We start from the raw sequence: 23,544 nt of genomic DNA, 5'->3' as shown, positions 1-23,544 counted from the left end.
AAATAAATAAAATAAATCTTTAAAAAAAAAAAAAAAAAAAGAAGAAGGGCTGGCGCCGTGGCTTAACAGGCTAATCCTCCACCTTGCAGTACTGGCACACCAGGTTCTAGTCCCGGTTGGGGCGCCGGATTCTATCCCGGTTGCCCCTCTTCCAGGCCAGCTCTCTGCTATGGCCCAGGAAGGCAGTGGAGGATGGTCCAAGTCCTTGGGCCTTGCACCCCATGGGAGACCAGGAGAAGCACCTGGCTCCTGGCTTCGGATCAGCGAGATGCGCTGGCCGCAGCGGCCATTGGAGGGTGAACCAATGGCAAAAAGGAAGACCTTTCCCTCTGTCTCTCTCTCTCTCTCACTATCACTCTGCCTGTCAAAAAAAAAAAAAAGATAATACATTGTTGTGGATTATATTCAGTTTTTAATTTTTAAATGAAATTCTTGATTTGAGAAACCACAAATTTAGATGATCAAAGCACTTTCCCCAAAAAAGTACTATTTTGTTTTGCCATAAATGTTAATATTAAAATCTTTGATGAAATCCGAAAGACTCTTTTGTTTTTAAAGATTTATTTTGTTTATTTGAAAGGCAGAGTTACAGAGAGAAAGAGAGAGATAGATCTTCCATCACTGGTCTGCTCTCCAAATGGGTGCAACAACCAGGGCGGGGCCAGGGCAAAGCCAGGAGCCTCTTTGGGGTCTCCCATGTGGGTGCAGGGGCCAGCTTCTGATACTTTTCCAGGTGCATTAGCAAGAAATGGAACAGCTTGGAACTGGAATAGGCACTCGTATGGGATATCTGCTTCAAAGGTGCTGATTTAACCTGCCCAGCTACGATGCCAACCCCCTATGTGGCATTTTTAGCACACTGTGCCACTGTACCTGCCCCTGTACCAGTCTTGTGACATTGATCTAAGTACTTGGAAGTATTGGAAGGCCTGGATGAGGTTCCTGGCTCCTGGCATCGACCTGACCCAGTCATTGTGACCATTCGGGGATGGAAGATCTCTCTCTCTCCCTGTGTCACTCTGTCTTTCAAATAAATAAATCTTTTTTTTAAAGGAGTGTAAATTCATGATATCTTTTTGGAGTATAATTTAGCATTCACTTGAGAAGCCTTCACAGCACACATACTCTTTGGCACAGAAACTTTACTTCTAGAAATTTATCTTAAGGAAATAATCACTGGTATCCCAAGAGATTTTGCCACAAGGATTTTTATAAAATTGACAATTTGGAGACAGCCTTCACTTCCACAATTGGCTAGTTAAGCCAAGGTATATTCATTACATAGAGTACTATGCAGCCATTAGAAATGACATACAGAAAGAACAGTTTTAGCACAGGGGAAAATATTCTCATTATATTTAAAGAAACAGTGGACTAGAAAAACAGTGAGATCACATTTTTTAAAACATTAACTTGGGTACAGTTGGAAAACAAGTATTTAACTCTGGTGAGCTACCTATGGAGGGAGATGGGCAATTTTAATATGCTCCATCTTGATCATTTGTGTCTTCCAAATTTTCTTCAATAAATAAATTGGTTTTTAACTGTGTTTACAGCATTTGTTTTTAGCTAGTTACAAACCGAACTTAGAGAAAAGTCATTTGGGACTTTTCAGAGTGGTGAGGTCTCTGCTCGTGTTCATGCCTTTGCCCAGATAGGAAGAGCTAGAATGTTCTTTGCAGGTTTAGGGAACACAGAGGGGCCACTTGGGAAGCTGAGGCCCTCCACTCGGACGGCCAGTGTCAGGAAAGGTTTGTGGGGGTGTGGGGTATAGACAATTTGGGAAATTCTGAAGAATTTAGAACTTGGTAAAATAAAGAAAAACAGGCATCAACGTTTCAAGAACACTGAGGGGAAAATAAGGGGGGAAAGATGGAAAAATATTAAGCATGGACAGTGATTATTGGAATTCTGGAATGTTCCCTGATCCAGGAAACACTCAGGTCTGCACTTCTAAAACATCAAGCTTGAAAGTGTGAAGAATTACTCCAGTGCAGACCCTGAGTTCAGTCAGCCAGCTCGGTTGTCTCCCCTAAACTCTAATATTTATTTTTTCTAAATTATATTGCTGAAGTCTGAAAATGAGGTTAAATGCCCGGAGAGCATGAGATTATTTGCATCCTTGACCAAGAGATCATACGTAAGAAAAAATATAAAGAGATTTTTAAAAAAGATTCCTGCCGGCGCCGTGGCTCAATAGGATAATCCTCTGCCTGTGGCGCTGGCACCCCGGATTCTAGTCCTGGTCGGGGTGCCAGATTCTGTCCCGGTCGTTCCTCTTCCTGTCCAGCTCTCTGCTATGGCCCGGGAGTGCAGTGGAGGATGGCCCAAGTCCTTGGGCCCTGCACCCGCATGGGAGACCAGGGGAAGCACCTGGCTCCTGGCTTCTGATCAGCACGGTGCACATTGGGGGGTGAACCAACAGCAAAAAGGAAGACCTTTCTCTCTGTCTCTCTCTCATTGTCCACTCTGCCTGTCAAAAAAGAAAAAAAAAAATTCCTCTGAGGGGCCAACACTGTGGCATAGTGGATAAAGCCACCACCTGCAGTACCAACATCCCATGTGGATGCTGGTTCAAGTCCTGGCTGCTCCACTTTGACTCCAGCTCTCTTCTGTGGCCCGGGAGTGCAGTGGAGGATGGCCCAAGTCCTCCCACATGGGAGTCCTGGAAGAAGCTCCTGGCTCCTGGCTTCGGATCAGCGCAGCTCTGGCCATTGCGGCCATCTGGGGAGTGAACCAGTGGGTGGAAGACGTCTCTCTCCATCTCTGCCTCTGCCTCTGCCTCTCTATGGCTCTGCCTTTCAAATAAATAAATAAATCTTTAAAGAAAAATAAAAAGATTCATCTGAGCAAAATTGAACTTCAAGTCCTGCTGATATATGGAGACTTCTAAAGGACAGAGAGAAAGAACACATCAACATCTTCCCCGGACCAGCATTCTCTGCCTGGGTCTATGAGAGACCCTAACCCCTCCTCAAGGCTCTCTGAGGCAAGACATGGAAGGGCACAGCCTTTGAACTGTGGCCCAGCCAGAACCTCTACCCAACAGTGAATTGGTCAGTTGGTAAAATCGGCATTCATAATCAGCTGTAATCAGAAACCAAAGATACTTGTTTGTATATCTTGGAAGAGACATTCCAGATTTCCCAGAGAAATGCTTGAAGGAATTAGTTCATCAAAATTGAAGTTATCTGCAATTTGGGAAACTCATTTCATGCTTCTAAAGGGATATATATATATATATATATATAAGATTGATTTATTTATTTGAAAGAAGGATACATAGAAGAAGAGAGAGAACGAGATCATCCATTTGCTGGTTCACGCCCCAAAAGACTGCAATGACCGCTGGAGCTAGGCCAATCCAAAGCCAGGAGCTTCTTCCAGGTCTTCCACGCAGGTGCAGGGACCCAAGGACTTAAGCCATCTTCCACTGCTTTCCCAGGCACATTAGCAGATAGTTGGTTCAGAAGTGGAGCAGCCAGGGCTCAAACCTGCGCCCATATGTGATGCTGGCACTGCAGCTGGCGGCTTTACCCGCTATGCTATAGCGCCAACATTGTGAAGGGATATATTATGGGCATTGCTTTATTTTGTAGGTTACACATCTCTCTCATTATATGAAACGGTTTGCCCTGGAACCACATCGCAACCATCATGCAGTCTAAGAGTAATTATCAGCTCTTTTTTTTTTTTTTTTTTCTTTTTTTTTTTTTTTTTTGACAGGCAGAGTGGACAGTGAGAGAGAGACAGGGAGAAAGGTCTTCCGTTTTTTGGCCGTTGGTTCACCCTCCAATGGCCGCCGCGGTAGCGTGCTGCGGCCGGCGCACCGCGCTGTTCCGATGGCAGGAGCCAGGTGCTTCTCCTGGTCTCCCATGGGGTGCAGGGCCCAAGGACCTGGGCCATCCTCCACTGCACTCCCTGGCCACAGCAGAGAGCTGGCCTGGAAGAGGGGCAACCGGGACAGGATCGGTGCCCCGACCGGGACTAGAACCCGGTGTGCCAGCGCCACAAGGCGGAGGATTAGCCTAGTGAGCCGCGGTGCCGGCTCTGGGAAGTGTTTTTCTAGGCATACATGCCGATGGGAGAAATGTTTAATCATATAATTTTCAATTTTCCCAAGCAAAAGGACTTCAAAACCAAAGAAAGCAAAGACCCTCCATAGCATCCAGCTACACTGGGGCAGGCTTTGACTAGCGGCTGACTTGCAGATTGAGTCGCCCCACACCCATGTCAGACTGCCTAGATTCAAGTTCTGCCTCTGTTCCCAATTTCAGCAGTCTGCTATATGCACCCTGGGAGACAGCATGTAGCTGGATCCCTGTCATCCACATGAGAGACCCAGATTGAATTTCTGGCTCCCGGCTTGGGCACCCCCATAACCCTCATCTCAGGGCCACTGTGAGCATTTGGGGGAGTGAATCAGCAGGTGGGAGCTCTCTGTCTCTGTCTGTCTCCATCTCTCTACCTTTCAAATAAAATGAAAATAAATAAATAAAAATTTTAAGAAATAAATTTTTAAAGGTTTATTTATTTACCTGAAAAGCAGAGTTACAAAGAGGCAGAGAGAAAGAGGCCTTCCGTCTGCTGGTTCACTCCCCAGATGGCCACAAAGGCCGAAGCTGTGCCAGTCCAAAGGCAGGAGCCAGGAACTTCTTCCAGGTCTTCCACGCAGGTGTAGGGGCCCAAGGTCTTGGGCCATCTTCAACTACTTTCCCAGGCCATAGCAGAGAGCTGGACTGGAAATGGAGCAGCCGGGACTGGAACGGGCGCCCATATGGGATGCTGGCACTGCAGGTGGCAACTTTACCCACTATGCCACAGCATCGGCCCCAACAAATAAAATTTTTAAAGTTGAACTTCCTGTTTTAGCCTTAAGGAAACAATAAAGTATTAGCCACTTCGTTTTGGGACCAACATAGATATAATGTCATTCTATGTTAATTTCACCAAATCACTCAAAATAAAAAAGGACTTCAACCTGTGAAATGGAGCAGTAGAAAGAAACTCATGTGATAATTGACCACTGTTTCAGCCTGCCTCTGCAGCTTTCTTCCATTTGTTATTAAACAGATATTTGTATTAGGGGCCTACTATTGGGAGAGAGATTATGGCACAGCAGGTAAAGCCACCACTTAGGATGCCCACAGCCCATACTGAAGTGCCAGCTTGCGTCCCTGTTACTCCACTTCTGATCAGCTTCCTGCTAAAGCACCTGAAAAGGAAGCAATTGTGGCCCAAGTGAGTTAGTCCCTGTCACCAATGTGGAAGACCTTGATGAAAGTCCTGGCTCCTGGCTTTGGTCTGGCCCAGCCCTGGCTGTTTCAGCCTTTTGGGGAGTGAACCAGTGGATGGAAGAGCTCTCTCTCGCTTGCTCTCTGTCTCTCTCTCTGTCTCTCTCTCTCTGCCTTTCTGTAATGCTGCCTTTCAAGTAAATAAATAAATCTTTTAAAATAATAAAGGTGAGGGCAGAATAGTGGGAGCTCTCAGGAGCAAAGGGCTTGCCACTGTCCAGGGGACCACAGTTGCGTGTGTATTTGATCTCTTAGCCCTCTGGGTTGAGCTTCTTCTCAGCCACCATATCCTCAAGTTCATTCACGTCAAACTTGGTAAAGCCCCACTTCTGTGAGATGTGGATCTCCTGGTGGCCAGGGAACTTAAACTTGGCCTCAAGTAGTACAATCTCAACTATGAGTTTCTTGTTCTGCAGGTTGGTGCCGATGGACATGAGGACTTGGCCAACGTGAACCTTGGTCGCCACGCCCTGGAGCTCTCCAAAAGCTCCCAGCATACCTGTCTGGAGCCTAGATTAGGAAGTGCATGGGGTAGGAGGCATGAATTGAGGCATGAATGTCCGCTGCAAAGGGCTGCCTCCAAGGTCCCATAGGGCAGCCCAAACAAGCAGTAGGTTGTATATACTCCCTAGGTGGCTGCTGTTTGTGGCCACAGCACATCAGGCCCCCGTAAAGAAAGGGGAGTCATTAGCTCAATTGTATGTGAGGCTTTCAAAAATTTTTGTACCAAAATAAAATATCTTTTTTTTTTTTTTAAGTTTATTTGACAGGTAGAGTTAGACAGTGAGAGAGAGAGAGACAGAGAGAAATGTCTTCCTTCCATTGGTTCACCCCCCAAATGGCCGCTTCCAAAGTCAGGAGCCAGGTGATTCTTCCTGGTCTCCCATGAGGGTGCAGGGGCCCAAGCACTTGGGCCATCCTCCACTGCCTTCCAGAGCCACAGCAGAGAGCTGGACTGGAAGAGGAGCAGCTGGGACTAGAAACCAGCGCCCATATGGATGCCAGCGCCGCAGGTGGAGGATTAACCAAGTGAGCCACAGCTAAAATATCTTTTAAAAAATATATTTGGGCAACAGAGTGACAAAGAGAGACAGAGACAGAGACAGAAATCTTCTATCTGTTGGTTTACTCTGCAAATGCCCGCAACAGCCAAGGATGGATTAGTTTGAAATCAAGAGCAGGAACTTTATCCAGGTCTCTCACATATGTGGCAGGAACCCAAACACTTGGCCAATCATCTGCAGCCTCCCAGGCACATTGGTAGGAAGCTGGATCTGAAACAGAGGATCTAAGACTCAAACCAGCATTTTGATGTGGGATGTGGTTGTCCCAAGTTGTGGCTTAACCCAATGTGCCACATGTCTGCCCCTCAAATTATCTTAATTTCAATTTTCCATGAACTTTTTGATGTCCCTCATACCAATGTATATGTCTTATTTATTTTAAAGGTTTATTTTATTTATTTGAAAGGCAGAGCCACAGAGAGAGGTAGAGCCAGAGAGAGAGGTCTTCCATCTGCTAGTTCACTCCCCAAATGACCTCAACAGCCAGAGCTGTGCCAATCTGAAGCCAGGAGCCAGGAGCTTCTTCTGGGTCTCCCATGTGGGTGCAGGGGCCCAAAGACTTGGGCCATCTTCTACTGCTTTCCCAGGCCACAGCAGAGAGCCGGACCAGAAGTGGAGCAGCCAGAACACAAACGGGCGCCCATATGGGAATGCCAGCACCGCAAGCTGGGATTTTAACCTGCTGCACCACAGCACCAGCCCTATCTTATTTATTTTTTTAAAGAATTATTTATTTTTATTTGAAATGCAGAGCAACAGACAGGGAGAGAGAGAGAGAGAGAGAGAGAGAGAGGAAGACAAAGTTTTCCACCTTTTGGTTCATTCCACAAATGCCCAAAACAACCAGTCCAGGAACTCTGATCAGATCTCCCACGTGAGCCATCATCTGCTGCCTTCCCAAGCACGTGAGCAGGAAGCTAAACCAGAGCAGAGCAGTGGGTTTCCAGCCAGGCACTCCATTACAGGATGTGGGCATCCCAAGCAGCAGCTTAGCCCACTGGACCACAATGCCTAACCCACCTTCCATATTTTTTAAATTTAATTTTTCAATAAGAAAATGCTACAACATTTAAGTTTCTCTCACCCATGTCTCCAGCCACCAGTTACCAATCCACTCAATTGCAGAACTAATCATTACTATTTCTTACATAACCTCAGAATTTCTTTAACAAAATATCTTTTTAAAATATTTTGTTAAAGAAATTCTGAGGTTATGTAAGAAATAGTAATGATTAGTTCTGCAATTGAGTGGATTGGTAACTGGTGGCTAAAAGATGGCCGGCGCCGTGGCTCAACAGGCTAATCCTCCGCCTTGCGGCGCTGGCACACCGGGTTCTAGTCCCGGTCGGGGCACCGATCCTGTCCCGGTTGCCCCGCTTCCAGGCCAGCTCTCTGCTGTGGCCAGGGAGTGCAGTGGAGGATGGCCCAAGCCCTTGGGCCCTGCACCCCATGGAAGACCAGGAGAAACACCTGGCTCCTGCCATCGGAACAGCGCGGTGCGCCGGCCGCAGCACGCTACCGCGGCGGCCATTGGAGGGTGAACCAACGGCAAAAGGAAGACCTTTCTCTCTGTCTCTCTCTCACTGTCCACTCTGCCTGTCAAAAATTAAAAAAAAAAATACTTTAAAAAAATACTTTAAAAAAAGATTTGTCTGTTTGAAATGCATAGAGACAGAGAAAGAGGGAGAGACAGAGAAAGAAAGATCTTCCCCAAATTACTGTAACAATCAGAGCTAGGACAGGCTGAAGCCAGGAGCTCCATCCATATCTCCACAATGATGGCAAGAAGCCACATACTTGGGCCATCACCTGCTGCCTCCCAGGCTCATTAGCAGGAAGCTGGATGGAAAACATGTAGCAGATGGGACTCAAATCAGGCACTTTGATATGGATTATGGGTTAACCCACTGCACCAGAATGCCTGCTCCTTCCAGTTTCTTTAAGCCTATTTTTATGAGAAAATGCGTATTCTTTTATTTCCTGTTTTGACACAAGAGGGAGAACCACACATATTCCACATCTTCCTTTCTTCATTTGACAATGTACCTTGCAGCAACTGCATTTAAAGTGCAGGCAGCTTTTCTCATTCTTTTGTAACTGTTCAATAGTATGGTGTTTTCACAGCACCATAATTTATTTGCTCTTATAAGAATGTTGTAGTAAATTTCCCTGTATTTGTTGAATTACCAACTTCTGCTAGTATATATAGATTAAATGTCCAAGGAGGAATTGATGGATCAATAGATATTTTTTCACATTATAGTGTATTTGTATATTTGATTGATGCTCTCAAACTGTCCTCTAAATAAGCTGTACCAGCTTAAACTCCTATCAGCAATTTATGAGACTTTTCCCATCCTCTGATCAACACAAGTTTTTATCAAACTTTTTGATCCTTATCAATATTATAAATCAATATGGTGACTTATTTCAGTTTTAATTTTGATTTTTCATAAGAATGAGGTTGACATCTTTCCATTTGTGCAAACATGCTTTGTATTTCCTTTTCTTTGAGCTGTGCTGTTAATATTTTTCTTGAGAGAAATCTCCCATATACTGATTCACAACTCAAATAGTCCTAACAGCTGGGGCTAGGCAAGGCTGAAGCCAGAATCCAAGAACTCCATCCAGGTCTCCCACACGGTGGTAGTGGCCCAAGTACTCCATCTACTCCGTTCCCAGGTGCATTAACAGGAAGCTGTATCAGAAATGGAGCAGGGGCCGGCTTTGTGGTATAGTGGGTGGTGCCGCCTCCTGAAGTGCCGGCATCCCAAGTGGGTGTGGATTCGAGTCCTGGCTGCTCTGCTTCCAATCCAGCTCTCTGCTGTGGCCTGGGAGAGCAGTAGAGGGTGGGGCCCAAGTCCTTGCACCCCTGCACCCACATGGGAGACCTGGAAGAAACTCCTGGCTCCTGGCTTCGGATCAGCACAGCTCTGGCCATTGCGGCCATCTGGGGAGTGAACCAGCAGGTGGAGGACCTCTCCCCTGCCTCCGCCTCTGCCTCTCTGTAACCCTTCCTTTCAAATAAATGAATAAATCTTACAAAAAAAAAAATGGAACAGCTAGGTCTCAAATCAGCACTTCAACATGGAATGCCATTGTTGCAGGCAACTGCTTAACCTGTTATGCCATAAGGCCAACCCCAAGTTGGGCTTTTATATCCTTTGTTTACTTTCATATTAGGACATTGGTCTTTTGATAATGGGTTTATGGGAGCTTTCACCTGCTAGAGAAATTGGCCTTCATGACATGCATTGAAACATTTTGTCCCAGTGTTGTTGGCCAGTGACTCTACTTATGATTTACTTTTATGAGATGTGTTTTTATATCCACATTGGCAAATATATTAATCTTTGTAGAGATCCTGGATTTTATGTCTTAATTTGAAAGATCTTCCTTCCAGGAGGCTTGGATCAGGAGACTGTCTTACATATTTCCTTGGTATTTCCTTTGGTTTCATTTTTTATATTTAAATTTTGTTCCAGCTGGAACTTATTCTGATACTAAAAAGTTAAGTTGGGGCAGGCCTTGTGGCAGAGCAAGTTAAGCTGATGCTGTGGATGCCTGCAACCCATGTCAAACTGCTAGGAGTCCTGGCTACTCTGCTTCCAATCCAGCTTCCTGTGAATGCTTCCTGGGAGGCAGCAGATGGTGGCCCAAGTATTTGCATCTCCAGGACATGGGTCACATGGGAGACCCAGATGGAGTTCTGAGCTCTTGGCTTCATCTTAGTCCAGTACTGGGCTTACTGGGTATTGTAGGCATCTGGGAAGTGAACCAGCAGAGGGAAGATTCTCTCTCTCTCTCTCTCTCACTCTGCCTTTCAATAGATGAAAATAGCCATTTAAAAAATTAAAAATATTAAAAATTAAGTTGGAATCAAACTTTTTCTTGATAGCTACCAGTAGTTCTAAAACTACTATTGGATAATACATATTTTCCTCAATTTAGAAGTGCTATTTTCATCATACACTAACTTACCATATATATTTGAGCTTATTGATCTATTTTTTGTCTTTATCCATTGGTATGATGTCTGTACCACCATCCGTACCACAGTTTTCAGTACTGAAGTCTTATAATATGCTGTAAAATGTAGTAAGACCAGTCTCCCCTCAATATTCTTCCTGTTCAGCATTTTCCTGGCCATTCTTGCTTGTTTATTTTTCCACATGAACTTTAGAATCAGCTTGTCAGGTTCCCAGGATTCTAATTCTCAATAATTCTCTTGGTATTTTTACTGGGATTGTGTTAAATATTTTTAGATTAACAGTGAGAATTGATAGCTTTATGGTGCTGAGGGTTTTGTTTTGTTTTCCAAGACTGAGGCAAACCTAGTTGTTGTCTTTTGATTCCTTCAGCAGTATTTTAAAGTTGGGTTGTTTTTAATTTTTCTTTTTTCTTTTTTTTTTTTTTTTTTTTGCTTCTTGCTTTGATATAAAGATTTTTACAAATAGGTCTTACATGTTTCTTGTTCACTTTATTCCTAGGAATTCTACATTTCTTCTTTTTCTTAAACAACTATAAATGTCCTTTCTTTTAAATGTTGAATATTTAGGACATCTGCATATGTGGGTCAATATTTGCTGATTTCACATATCCTAGTAACTCTGAAGCAGTGTAATATCAATGCCAAAACACTTCAGGATGTCTCAAGTAATTCTAACAAATATGAAATTTTCAGAGTAAGTAGGTTTTATTTTAATTTTTAAAAATCTCCACACAAGGATATTTTTAGGATCTACCTTTACAACTATTTAATTCTCAATTTATATATTTTATTTGGAAGACAGAAAAAAAAAAAAAACAGAGAGGCAAATGGAAAGAGATCTTCCATCTGCTGGTTCACTCCCCAAATGCCTGCAACAGGCAGGCATGGCCCAGGCTAAAGCCTGGAGCCCCATCTCCTGTGTGGGCAGCAGGGACTCAGGTACTTGAGCACTGTCAGCTGCCTCCCAGGATATGCATTAGCAGGAAGTTGGATCACAAGTGGGTTAAATGGGACTCAAAACAGGCACATCGATATGGGACATGAGTGTCCCAAGTGGTGACTTAAGCCAGTGCACCAAATGCCTGCCCTTCCTATTGTTCAAATCCTCATTTTACATGAGAAAATTAGCCTTCAGAAATGTAACACAACTTATTTAACTTGTACTTATTACTGGTGTATTGATTGGTAAAGACTTGCCTGATATTAATAATAACAAATGGGGATGATTAGCTGAGTGCTTACTGCATGTCAGGTCTTCGTGCTAGGTCCTTTGAGCTATGAGACTTCTCTGAGATTGGGTACTAGATGTGAGGAAAACAGACCCAAAAGAATTAAGTCATGGCCAAGAGCACACAGCTGGAAATCAGCAGATGTAGGATTAGAGTTCATGAACCTGGGCTGCTGCTTGTCTGCTTTCTACTTTCTAGTGAATAACAAGGTGAGGTAGAGAGTGGAGCTCAGCCCCAGGGGGCTGTGAGAGGCTGGACGGTGACCTGGGACAGCAGCATTCATTTCTGACTGTTAGAACCACATCCTTGGCCGGCGCCGCGGCTCACTAGGCTAATCCTCCGCCTTGCGGTGCCGGCACACCGGGTTCTAGTCCCGGTTGGGGCACCGATCCTGTCCCGGTTGCCCCTCTTCCAGTCCAGCTCTCTGCTGTGGCCTGGGAGTGCAGTGGAGGATGGCCCAAGTCCTTGGGCCCTGCACCCCATGGGAGACCAGGATAAACACCTGGCTCCTGCCATCAGATCAGCGCAGTGCGCCGGCCGCAGCGCACCTACCACGGCAGCCATTGGAAGGTGAACCAACGGCAAAGGAAGACCTTTCTCTCTGTCTCTCTCACTGTCCACTCTGCCTGTCAAAAAAAAAAAAAAAAAAAAAAAGAACCACATCCTTTCCAGCCCTCTGCTCAAAACCCCCCACCTCCCACCCCATCCCGCTTGGCAGGCAGGTCAGTGCCTCCAGCATCTGCCCTTCCCTAGCCTCGTCTCTCGTCTCTCCGGGGTGTGCTCCTGATCTGCACTGGTACCCTGCGACTTCGCCCCTTTCCTGGTTGCGCTCACCGCCAAGTCCATGACCTGTCTTCATACTGACTCTTTCCCCTTAGCATAGGAGTGAGGTTGCCAGTAGCTGCTTGACACTGATGGCATTATTTGGGACATATGTGTACTAAAATAAGCCATTCGTCATTTCCCTTAAACCCAAATGTAACCGGGTATGCTGTGTTAGGCCACCGTGTGTTTGTAGATTCTAAGCCTTCATCCTCAGGAAACAGCAAAAACAACTTAGTTCCTCACTCCGTCCACTACCCGTCAGGTGCCCAAGGAGATGTCTCCCAGGCCTGCCACAGCCACACCTCCTCCCAAGGGAAACTGACAGTAACCACTTCTCATGGGCAGCCAACTGGAGGCTGGTCTGGGGAGCACAGCAAGCTCCAGCTCTGCACCCAGAGCCCATCCTCCGAGCTGACCCAGTCGCAGCCCCAAGAGAAGGGAGCGGGGTGGGGTGGGGGCTGCCATCGTCAGTAAGCTGTGTCACAATGTGTAGCCCCAGGAGGGGCCTGCGGCAGAATAGATAGTCCTGAAACAGGAGGGTCCATCCCGACTACACGTGTTGTACTTGTTTTCCCTACCTGTCTCTTCTGGACTGGATATTCCTTAAGAGCAGGAACTATGAGAACTTACACACTAAGAATGAGCACGAGGCTTGGGTAGCTTTACTATGAATGAATGAACCAATTAACAAATGGTCTCAATAAGGGATAGTTGAACAAACTGTGGCACTTCAGCTATGTGGAACACTACAAATCTATTTTTTAAGATGTATTTATTTATTTGAAAATCAGAGTTACAGAGAGGGAGAGAGAGAGAGAGAAAGAGAAAGGTATTTCATCCACTGGCTCACTCTCTAGATCGCTGCAACTGCCAGTACTGGGCCTGGCCAAAGCCAAGAGCCAGGAGTTTCATTCGGGCCTCCCACAGGAATGGCAGGGACTCAAACACCTGGGCCATCTTTTGCTGCTTTTCCCAATCCATTAGAGCAGGGAGCTGGATTGGAAGAGGAGCAGCTGGGACACAATCCTGCACCGACATGGGATGCCGAGGTCACCTGCGGTGGATTTCCCCACTATGCTACTACACCAGCCCCTATGTCTATTGAAAAGAAAAAGGATGTAACTTATCTCAATACATGGAAATGTGTCTACAAAGCCAATTAAATCCAGATGCTAGAACATCAAATCATTTGTATTCTGATTATAGCTATGCTAAAAATCTATGTACGAACCACAATCAAGACTGGTAGAAAATTTAGAGTCATGAATAATTTAGAGACCAGTACTAAGTAGAAGTTTTTCCTACAAAATTGCTCAATTTCAAAATCAATATTTCACACATCTGAGGTTCCATGGGGCTTCAGCATGTAAAGCAGGGGATTAAATGAATCTGCAGGCCATAGAATCTGAGCTGCCGTTAAAATCGGCTCGAGCTGAAAGAGTTTCCTTTCCAGAGGGCGCCATTTGCTCCCGTGCTCCTGACATGCTCCTGTGAGAAATGGATCTATTCCCCACAGATGGAAGGGAATATTTAGCCATGACCTGGCTTATTTAACTAGTAAAGACCAAAGGTATATCTTTTCATTCTCCCAGATAATCCTGTTGTCTTTTTGATTCTGTGTTTGAATTCAGACCGTATTGAAGCACTAGCCTAGGCCCTAAACTATAACCCCGCGGGTCACATGCTTCTCTCCAAGTCTGTTTTCATCATGATCCTCATTAAACCTGTGGTGGCTCCTGGTTGCCCCATCCAGATTCTTCAGCCCAGCCAATTCACACAGCAGCAAATTCCTGTCTGCCCTTCCATCTTGTCCTTTGCTCATCCCTTAACGAAATTTCTGGTTCACATATCATTCACATAATGGCTAATTCAAATCCTATGTCCCTTGTAAACTCCTCTGGTGCTCCCTGTGAGAAAAGTTTTGTATCTTCATCCAAATTGCTCTGAATAGTATTTACTCTGCACATTTCTTTGGTCTTCACCATTTTTCTGGCTTGTACTGTTAATACCCTCTATGTGTGTTCACTGGGTCTTCCCAGGTAGACAATGCTGTTACTGCAAGTGCAATAGTGGAATGAACAAGCCAATCTTGTACCACCAGTGCGCTCTCTCTCTCTCTCTCTCTCTCTCTAACTCTGCCTTTCAAACAAATTAAAAATAAATATTTAAAAAAGTTTTGCCCAAACCATCTCACAGCTCCAGGAGCCCAGATACCAGGAAGGTAGATCTTCCACACCAAGAAAGAGTTGATAGAGCAGGACAAGGCTGACTGAAAGCCATGGATTTGGAATTTTAACAAAACTCAGAGCTGTTCCCCAGCTCCAGGTTACCTGCAATCTGTTTTTGCTCTAACAAATGGAAGTCATTCTCACAAATAGGAAGATTACAATTAAATAACTGATAACATCAGAAAAAAAATTTCCAAAAGGATATTCATGTGAAGCTAATACATTGGGTATGATTTTAAGCTCTTGTGCGAAATGGGAAAATACTACCTTGATTCCCAAGCCTGGATTCCCATCAGACTAAGGTGATGACAAATTAATTATCAATCAACATGTGATGCCTGGGGTGCTGGCAGAAGACCTCACATTTCTAGCATCTTGTCATCGAGCCATCGAGCCCTGTGGTGAACAAGGGTGCAGCGGCGCTGTGCTATCCGCATGTGGGCGGACACCTTGGGGTCCAGAGCATCCATGTTGAAGTCTTCACCCCTCCCAGGGCTACCAGCTGCCCAGTACTAGCGTTTCTGGGATGTCAAGACCCTCCCCATTCAGAAGGTGCCCTCCTCCCCACCCCTACCCTGGCTTCCCAGGCAGGAGCAGGAGTCCCTCTCTTCCTCCCTCCCCTCTGTCCTGAGCTTTCTCTTTTACAAAGGACTTAAAGAGCACTCAGCTTTAAGCTACTTTTGGTTTTCCCTCTTGCAAAATTCCTAGGGAAGGAATTACAAAAGACCCGGACACAAAGGTGTGTGTGTGTGTGTGTGTGTGTGAGAGAGAGAGAGAGAGAGAGAGGGGTGGGTGGGAGGCTGAGAAATACTGTAGTGAGCAAAGCCCTTTTGCTACAATTAATAAGCCAACATCAAAAAAAAAAAAAAAACCAACAAAACTGTTGCATGAGTGTAGTTCTATTTTCTCTCTTTCTGGCAGGATCCATTTCTATTGAGATGACCTCTTTCTTTTTCTTTCCTTTTACACTGGTAAGCTGTGACTCTTTCATGGTCTTTTTTATTTTAAGGATAATTATTAGCCATGGAACTTCTATTTATGTTGGACATTTACCTGTGAATACTGCCTTTTATATTACATTGGATCATTAACCTGGCTTCCATCCTTAAGAGATTTTGGGATATGCCCTCATCTCTTAGTGAGATATTTATAAAACAAAATGAGTTGCTTCTGTCTGAAAACAATGAATCATTATTTATGTGCGTACCTATGTGTGTGTTCTGTATTTTTCTATTTCTAAAGTTTTTTTATTGTGGCAAAATACACATACACACATAGAATTTATCATTTTTAGTATTTTAAAAGTATGCATTGCCAGCACCTCGGCTCACTAGGCTAATCCTCCACCTGCGGTGCCGGGGTGCCAGGTTCTAGCCCCAGTTGGGGCACCAGATTCTGTCCCAGTTGCTCCTCTTCCAGTCCAGCTCTCTGCTGTGGCCCGGGAAGGCAGTGGAGGATGGCCCAAGTCCTTGGACCCTGCACCTGCATGGGAGACCAGGAGGAAGCACCTGGCTCCTGGCTTCGGATCGGCACATCGCACTGGCTGTAGCAGCCATTTGAGGGGGTGAACCAATGGAAGGAAGACCTTTCTCTCTGTCTCTCTCCCTCACTGTCTAACTCTGCCTGTCAAAAAGAAAAAGTATGCATTAAGTAAAATGTTGTATGATCGCAATTACTACCTACTCCACCTTTCATCACCCCAACAGTCTTTTCCCACTGCTCCTCATCAACATTTTTTTTTTTTTGATAGGCAGAGTGGACAGTGAGAGAGAGAGACAGAGAGAAAAGTCTTCCTTTGCCGTTGGTTCACCCTCCAAATGGCCGCTGTGGCCAGTGCACCGTGCTGATCCGAAGGCAGGAACCAGGTGCTTCTCCTTGTCTCCCATGTGGATTCAGGGCCCAAGGACTTGGGCCATCCTCCACTGCCCTCCCGGCCACAGCAGAGCTGGAGTGGAAGAGGAGTGACCAGGACAGAATCTGGCGCCCTGACTGGGACTAGAACCTGGGGTGCCGGCGCCGCAGGCAGAGAATTAGCCTATTGAGCCACAGTGCTGGCCCCTCATCAACTCTTTATTTGCAGAATTTTTATACTTTTTAATCCAATATAACATACTCATATACATCTACATAAGCAATTTCCCAGTGCCTGCTTTGTGGTACCTTTGGGATCCGCAAGGAGAGAAGGCTTACACTTCGAGGAATGGAGAGTCCCTACCTGTACTTCCGGGGATGAAAAGGCCTTGTCAAGGTCCCCGCAGGTGCCTAAAGGTCAACCAATGAGGATCAGACCTGCCTCGACCTTTAACCCCCACGCCCTGTATTTATAAAAGGAGCCCTCCCAACCTCTGTTAGTACTGGTGAACCTCGCTGGGGAGCAGAATCCCAATAAAAGCTTGTGAATTAATTGCCTGGGAAGATTTGTTACACGCCAGACACCTTCCACTTTGAGTCCCCACTACTCCACTTCCAACTGAACTTCCTGTTGTCATGCACCCTGGAAGGCAGCAGACCATGGCTAACACGCCTGGGTCTCTGTCACCCACACGGAGACCCACATAGAATTCCAGGCTCCTGGACTTCACCAGGCCCAGCCCTGGTTGAGCAGTGAATCTGAGGATGGAGGACCTCTCTCTGTCTCTCTGCCTTTCAAATGAAAATAAATAAATAAATAATTTTGGAGGTATATAGATAAAAAAAATCTCTTTCCAGGGCAAGTGTGTGGTTGCAGCAGTTAAGATGTTCTTTGAGACACCAGCATCCCACATCAGATTGCCTGGATCGAAATTGCAGCTCTGCTTCTGATCCAGGTTCCTGCTAGTGCCTCCTGAGAGGCAGCAGAGGAGGGCTCAAGTGTGTGGGCCCCTGCCACCCATGTGGGAGGCCAAGACGGAGTTCCAATCTCCTGGCTTTGGCCTGGCCCAGCCCTGGCTATTGCAGGCATTTGGGGAGTGAGCCAATTAAATTAAATTAAAAGTTTTTGAAAATCTTCTTTCCTGATTTACCTTATTTCTCTGGAGTCTGTTTCCAGGGTTTCTTAATGTACATAAAATAAAATTTACTCTCATTTTTACAGTTTACCACCCTTAAAACAGTTTCTTATTTTTAAGTTTTATTTATTTATTTTTTTGAAAAGCAGTGTGGCAGAGAGAAGAGAGATCTCAACCCACTGTTTCATTCCTTAATTGACCACAACAGCCAGAGCTGTGGCCAGGCCAAAAACAGGAGCTCAGAACTCCATCCAGGTCTCCCAAGTAGGTGGCAGGGGCCCAAGTACTTAAGCCATCATCTTCTGCCTTTCCGGGTACATTAATAGAAAGCCGGATCCAAAGGGGAGTTGCCATGACTAGAATCAGGCCCTCCAATATGGGACATGGAAGTCCCAAGTGAGGCCTAACCCACTGGGCTAGCCCCCTACAATCAGTTCTATCTCCTGCTTTTCTTTTTTCGCTTAAAAATATACACACCTGGTGGGGGTGGGGAGCACTTGGCACAGCTGTTGAAATGTGCCCTGGGCTGGCTGCACCCCCATATCCAAGTTCCTGGGTCCTAGTCCAGGCTCTGCTTCAGATTCCAGTGACACGCACCAGGGGAGGCAGCAGTAATGGCTCATGTACTTGGGGAATAAACCAGAAGATGAGATATTCCTATTTCTCTCTCTCTCTCTCTCTCTCTCTCTCTCTTTCAAATAAATAAACCTTTGAAAATGAGCTATCCGGCTGCGAAGGACCACGGAGGAACTTTAAATGTATATTACTTAGTGAAAGTCACCGATGTGAAAAGGCCACTTACTAGATGATTCCAAGCATAGGACCTGCTGGAAAAGGCAAAACTATGGAGACAGGGAAAGATAAGTGTTCACCAGGGCTTAAGAGGGGAGGAAGGGATGAAGAGTGGGGTGCAGAGGGTTTTAGGGCAGTGGAACTGTTGTGTGTGGTCCAACATGGGCACAGCTCATTACATTTGTCAGAACCCGTGGGCTGCACAACACTCAATGCTGAACTCAGTGTTAAAGTCAGCTCTGAACTTGGGTAATGATATCCCCATGCGCTGCTCTGGTGGGCCACGTGGGGAGTGGGGAGGGCTGTGCTCGTGTGGGGCTGGGGGTTGTGCCAGCTCTTGGTACTTTCTGCTTGATTTTGCCGTGAACCTAAAATTGCCCTGAAAATTGAAGTTATTCAGGCCCGCTACTAAGAGTCCACAGCCAAGGTCTAGTGTTGGGTGAATAGATAAAATTCAGAGCCATGTTTTATGATCCCATCTTGGAGAAGGAAGGCAGCTTTGGATAGGTTTAGATACATTTAGAACATTAATAGAACATAAATGACCTCACCTACAGGGACTTTTGGGAATGGGGTGGGGATCAGGAATGGGGAACTTGACTGCTGTATGTAGATTAAAATTAACTTGATCCTGTAATCTGGTTATTCCGTGATGACTTTAATTAGTTAAGTAATACATTATATACTTATTTTCTTTGCAAAAATATTTTAACAAGTCAGGTGAAATAAAAGTACCCCCTTTTCCCTTCACCTAGTCCCACTTCCCTCCCAGGATGTGCACCCTGCTGGCTGCTTATTTGTATCTTTCTTTTATCATTTTGAAAGAGTATATGTAAATCCCTTTGAGCTGCTTGAATCACCATGTTTTAGTATTAGTTGTAAAAAGTCCCCAGTGGCCACAGAAATGCTCCTTATAGGGAAAGGGAAGTTTTAAAATAGGGGAGTAGCAGTACTTGCCTTATACTAGCCAGCAACAGGGAAAACCCCAGGCTTTTTTTAGATCCCAGGGAGCCGGAGAAGGATGGTTGAAGGTGACTGCCCAGAGGCTGCAAGTGGACAAAGAAAGGAAGCACAGAACAATAGGGGCTGCTCCAGCTCCGCCCTGCAGAGGTGGGGCCTTGGTGTAAGTGTGGAATAGGCTTCAGTTCCCGTGCTTTAGGGATTAGGAAGCCGCAGAAGTGAAAATGTTAAATCTTTACTTTTAATTCTAGGATAAACTGTAGTGAGAAGAGTAGGAAAATCTGCCATCTCAGGTGCTTCTTTGAAATGTCTTTATCTATATTATTTATTTATTTACAAAGCAGAGAAACAAAGACAGAGACAGAGATCTCCCATCTGCTGGTTCACAGCCCGGATACCCGCAGACAGCCAGGGCTGGCCCAAGCTGAAGCCAGGAGCTTGGGGCTCCATCCTAGCCTCCCCCATGATTGGCAGGGTTCTAAGTACTTGACATCACCTTCTGCTTCCCGGGTGTGCATTAGCAGGAACCTAGCTTTGGAGGAGGAGCCAGAACTCAAAGCTGGGCCTCCCATATGGGATGTGGGTACCACGGTGACATCTTAACCGCTGTGCTAAAAGTCCACCCCAGATGCTTATTTAGGTCCAAACTTTCCAGCTGCACTGGAGTTGGAAAAGGGCCTTGAAGACAACGGCACTTAAGTGATTTTGCTGCCTTATAATTGCTGTAGAGAATAAAACAGGTATATGTCACAAAATCTTTTTTTTTTTTTAAAGATTTATTTATTTATTTGAGAGGCAGAGTTACAGACAAAGAGAGGGAGAGACAGAGAAAGCTCTTCCGTCCGCTGGTTCACTCTCCAAATGGCCACAACAGTCGGAGCTGAACTGGTCCCAAGCCAAGAGCCAGCAGCTTCTTCTGGGTTTCCCACATAGGTGCAGCAGACCAAGCACTTGGGCTCCACTGCCTTCCCAGGCCATAGCAGAGAGCTGGATCAGAAGTGGAGCAGCCAGTACACGAACCAGTGCCAGTATAGATTGTTGGCACAGCAGGTAGAGGCTTAACTACTACACCACAGCACCAGTTCTCATCACAAAATCTTTTCATTGAGAAAGTTGCTTTCTATGTTTTATCAAAATGCTTATTTATTTATTTGAAAGGTAGAAGAGAGAGAGAGATCTTTCATCCACTGGTTTGCTCCCCAAATGCACATAGCAGCCAAGACTGGGCTAGGCTCACCACAGGAACCAGAAACTCCATCCAGGTTTCTCGTGTAGGGGCTGGAACCCAAGTACTCAGGCCATCACCTGCTGCCTCCCAAGTACATTAGCAGGAAGCTGGACTGAAACGTGGAGCAGTTGGCACTTAAACCAGGCACTCTGATATGGGATCTGGGGGTCCCAAGCAGTGGCTTCACCCACTGAGCCACAACACTCGCACCTATGCTGTGTTTTGTATTAGTGTAGCAGGATTCATGTAGGAGACAAGACACTAAGGCCTCTTAACAGGAAGCAGTCTTTTATTATGCCAGCATAGGGCTAAGGTGGAATTTCTTCTCCAAAAGTCCGAGTCCTGCACAAATAAGGGTTTTCCCTTACATATGGTTTTATCCTCATTGTCTCCCTTATATGGTTACCTGTATACATTTGCATGGATATTCTAATGTTACATGGCGGCCACAGGATTGATATAATACCGCGTATGTAAACTAAAGATATAAATTTTTTTATACACATACTAAGCCATCTGCTGTCTGCCAAGGGTTAACATCGTTGCTCTGCACTAACAAGCAGAACCTGAAATCGTTACGTAGAAGCAGATAGTAACTATGATTGAAGCATTCATAGGCAAGCAGGTAACAACTGCATTTAGTTCCTAGGACAGATGCCTCCCTTTTTCTTTTTCTGACCTTGGGAAGGTTCCTACCACAGCTTTAATTATGTCAGTTAGAAACAAGTCTAATTATAAGACAGACGCCTTGGGGTCGGAGCTGTGGCACAGCAAGTAAAGCCACCACCTGTGGTGCCGGCATCCCATATGGGCACCAGTTCGAGTCCTGGATGCTCCACTTCCAATCCAGCTCTCTGCTATGGCTTGGGAAAGCAGTTGAAGATGGCCCAAGTCCTTGGGCTCCTACACCCATGTGGGAGACCTGGAAGAAGCTCCTGGCTTCAGATCAGTGCAGCTCCAGCCCTTGAGGCCAATTGGGGAGCAAACCAGCAGATGGAAGACCTCTCTCTCTCTCTCTGCTTCTCCTTCTCTCTCTGTGTAACTCTAATTTTCAAATAAATAATTTTTAAAAAAATACCAGAAGCCTCTGCCACATTAATTGGTTATTTCCCAAAAATATTAGTTTATTCCCCTAATCATCCCCTAAAAATGAGTTTTACCCATTCCAAGCTGGAAGAGGTATCCAGAGAGCTAGGAAATCCCTGATCTGGCCCTCTGATTTATTTGGAAAAATCAGAGACTGGGACCCTTATCCAGCCACTAACTACTGTGTGATCTCTCACTTAATTCTAAAATCCTTCATCAGGCTCATCTATAAAACAAGGATTGCCACTGTTAGTGGCAATGCCTTAGTTAGGGTGGCTATTGCCATGTGATTGCAAGGGAGCAGCTGTCCCTTGAAATATGGACTATCACCCAAGCAGTATAATTGTAATTGTACTATTTCCTCAGGGTGAATGTTCTAATTTTTTTCAACAATATTTTCAAACAATTTCTCCCATCCTAGGGCTCAAAAATCTATTAGTTGAACCCATCTAGTTAATGTTAAGACTGCCAGACTGGATCACACACTCCAAATGAAGTAGAGAGTTGGATCAATTGTATGGATCATTTTCAAAAAATTAACAGATTGGCCCACAGTTCGGTGTATTTCAGGGCAACTAGTTTCTTCGGTTTCCTTTTTCTGGATCTGAGAGGCCAGCCTCCTATCTGATGGCTGGGTTGAGGAAACACAGTTCTCAGGTTGGGTTCTTCCAGGTGAGCCCCTCAGAAACTCAAGCCCTGATACCTAAAGCTTCCAGGCCTAGTTTTGCTCTGTATGCACTGAATAAGCAGAGGTGTTCTTACCTCAACACTGATCAGTTTTCATACACAGAGGCTACTGCCATCTGGCTAACCAGCCCTTCCCAAACTTTAAAAGCCTCCAAGCCACCTGGAGACCACTGAAAATGTGGATTCTGGTTCAGTAGATGTGGAGTGAGGTCCCACATTCTGCATTTCTAACCAGCCTGCAGTGATGCTCAAGCTGCCCCTCTGTGTTCCTCCCTGAAAGTATCAGTGAGCTATATTGTGGAGATTAGTCCCAGGGAATTCGGTGTAGTTGCTCAAGATAGAGCTCCGCCCAGAGATGCAAATCATTTACCTGGGACAACCTCTTGGACCGTAGAAAATTCACCCTGAGCAAATAGTACAATTACAATTATACTTCTTGGGTGATAGTCCATATTTCAAGGGACAGCTTGGGTCCTGCCCTCTGCTCCCTTGCAATCACACGGCGATAGCCACCCTAACTAAGGCATTGCCACTATCAGTACAATCCTGAGTCACAGCTGCACCTTGGTCCTACTCTGTTTTCTGCTTGTTGTGGTGAGTTTTTCTTAATCACGTTTAATCTTGCTGTCTTTAATGTAAGTCATTAATTCCTTCTAGTGTTTTTTGGTTTTTCAAGGGCTTATTGATGGTTAATAGGGAGGTTTTGTGATTTTTCTGTTTAAGCATATGAGGTTTCTGAAGAGGATTGTGGTATTTTGCCAGCAGAACTAATGCTGCTTACAGATGGAGGTGCGGCAGACCTGAGGTGTCGAGTTAAGGAAATTCCTGAAATAAGTGTGTTGGGTATGGATGTGTAACATTTTGCTGATGGATTTGGACATCTGGAAGTATGTTTTTTTTTTTTTTTCCTGCCAGTAGATAGGTATCTTTAGCAGTAAAGTTTTTTTTTTTTTAACATACATAATTATTCTTTGATGCAAGAGATTTGGTGGATTAGTGAGATAACCTGAGCAAAAATCCTTCACCTGTGGCTAATTCCTTTGACATGCTTAATGAAAATATACTCAACTGAATAAGGCAAAATATATGAAGAAGTATGTATTGGGAAAGAAATCTTTTTTCAAAAAAAGTTGTTTGTTCACTTGAAAGGCAGAGGGAGAGAGAGAGAGACAG

General features: G+C 45.1%; 1 non-coding gene across 1 annotated transcript; it reads right to left on the bottom strand.

Annotated features, from left to right (window-relative positions):
* Positions 1-5,865: 5,865 nt before the first annotated feature.
* On the bottom strand, positions 5,866-6,000 carry LOC133773085 (small nucleolar RNA SNORA70). The gene has a single exon (XR_009867871.1). It is a non-coding gene; the product is annotated as a small nucleolar RNA SNORA70 (small nucleolar RNA).
* Positions 6,001-23,544: the final 17,544 nt, after the last annotated feature.

The sequence above is a fragment of the Lepus europaeus genome, chromosome 13 (assembly GCF_033115175.1).
Source record: "Lepus europaeus isolate LE1 chromosome 13, mLepTim1.pri, whole genome shotgun sequence".
Classification (NCBI taxonomy): Eukaryota; Metazoa; Chordata; class Mammalia; order Lagomorpha; family Leporidae; genus Lepus; species Lepus europaeus.
This window is presented reverse-complemented; position numbering and strand designations above follow the sequence as displayed.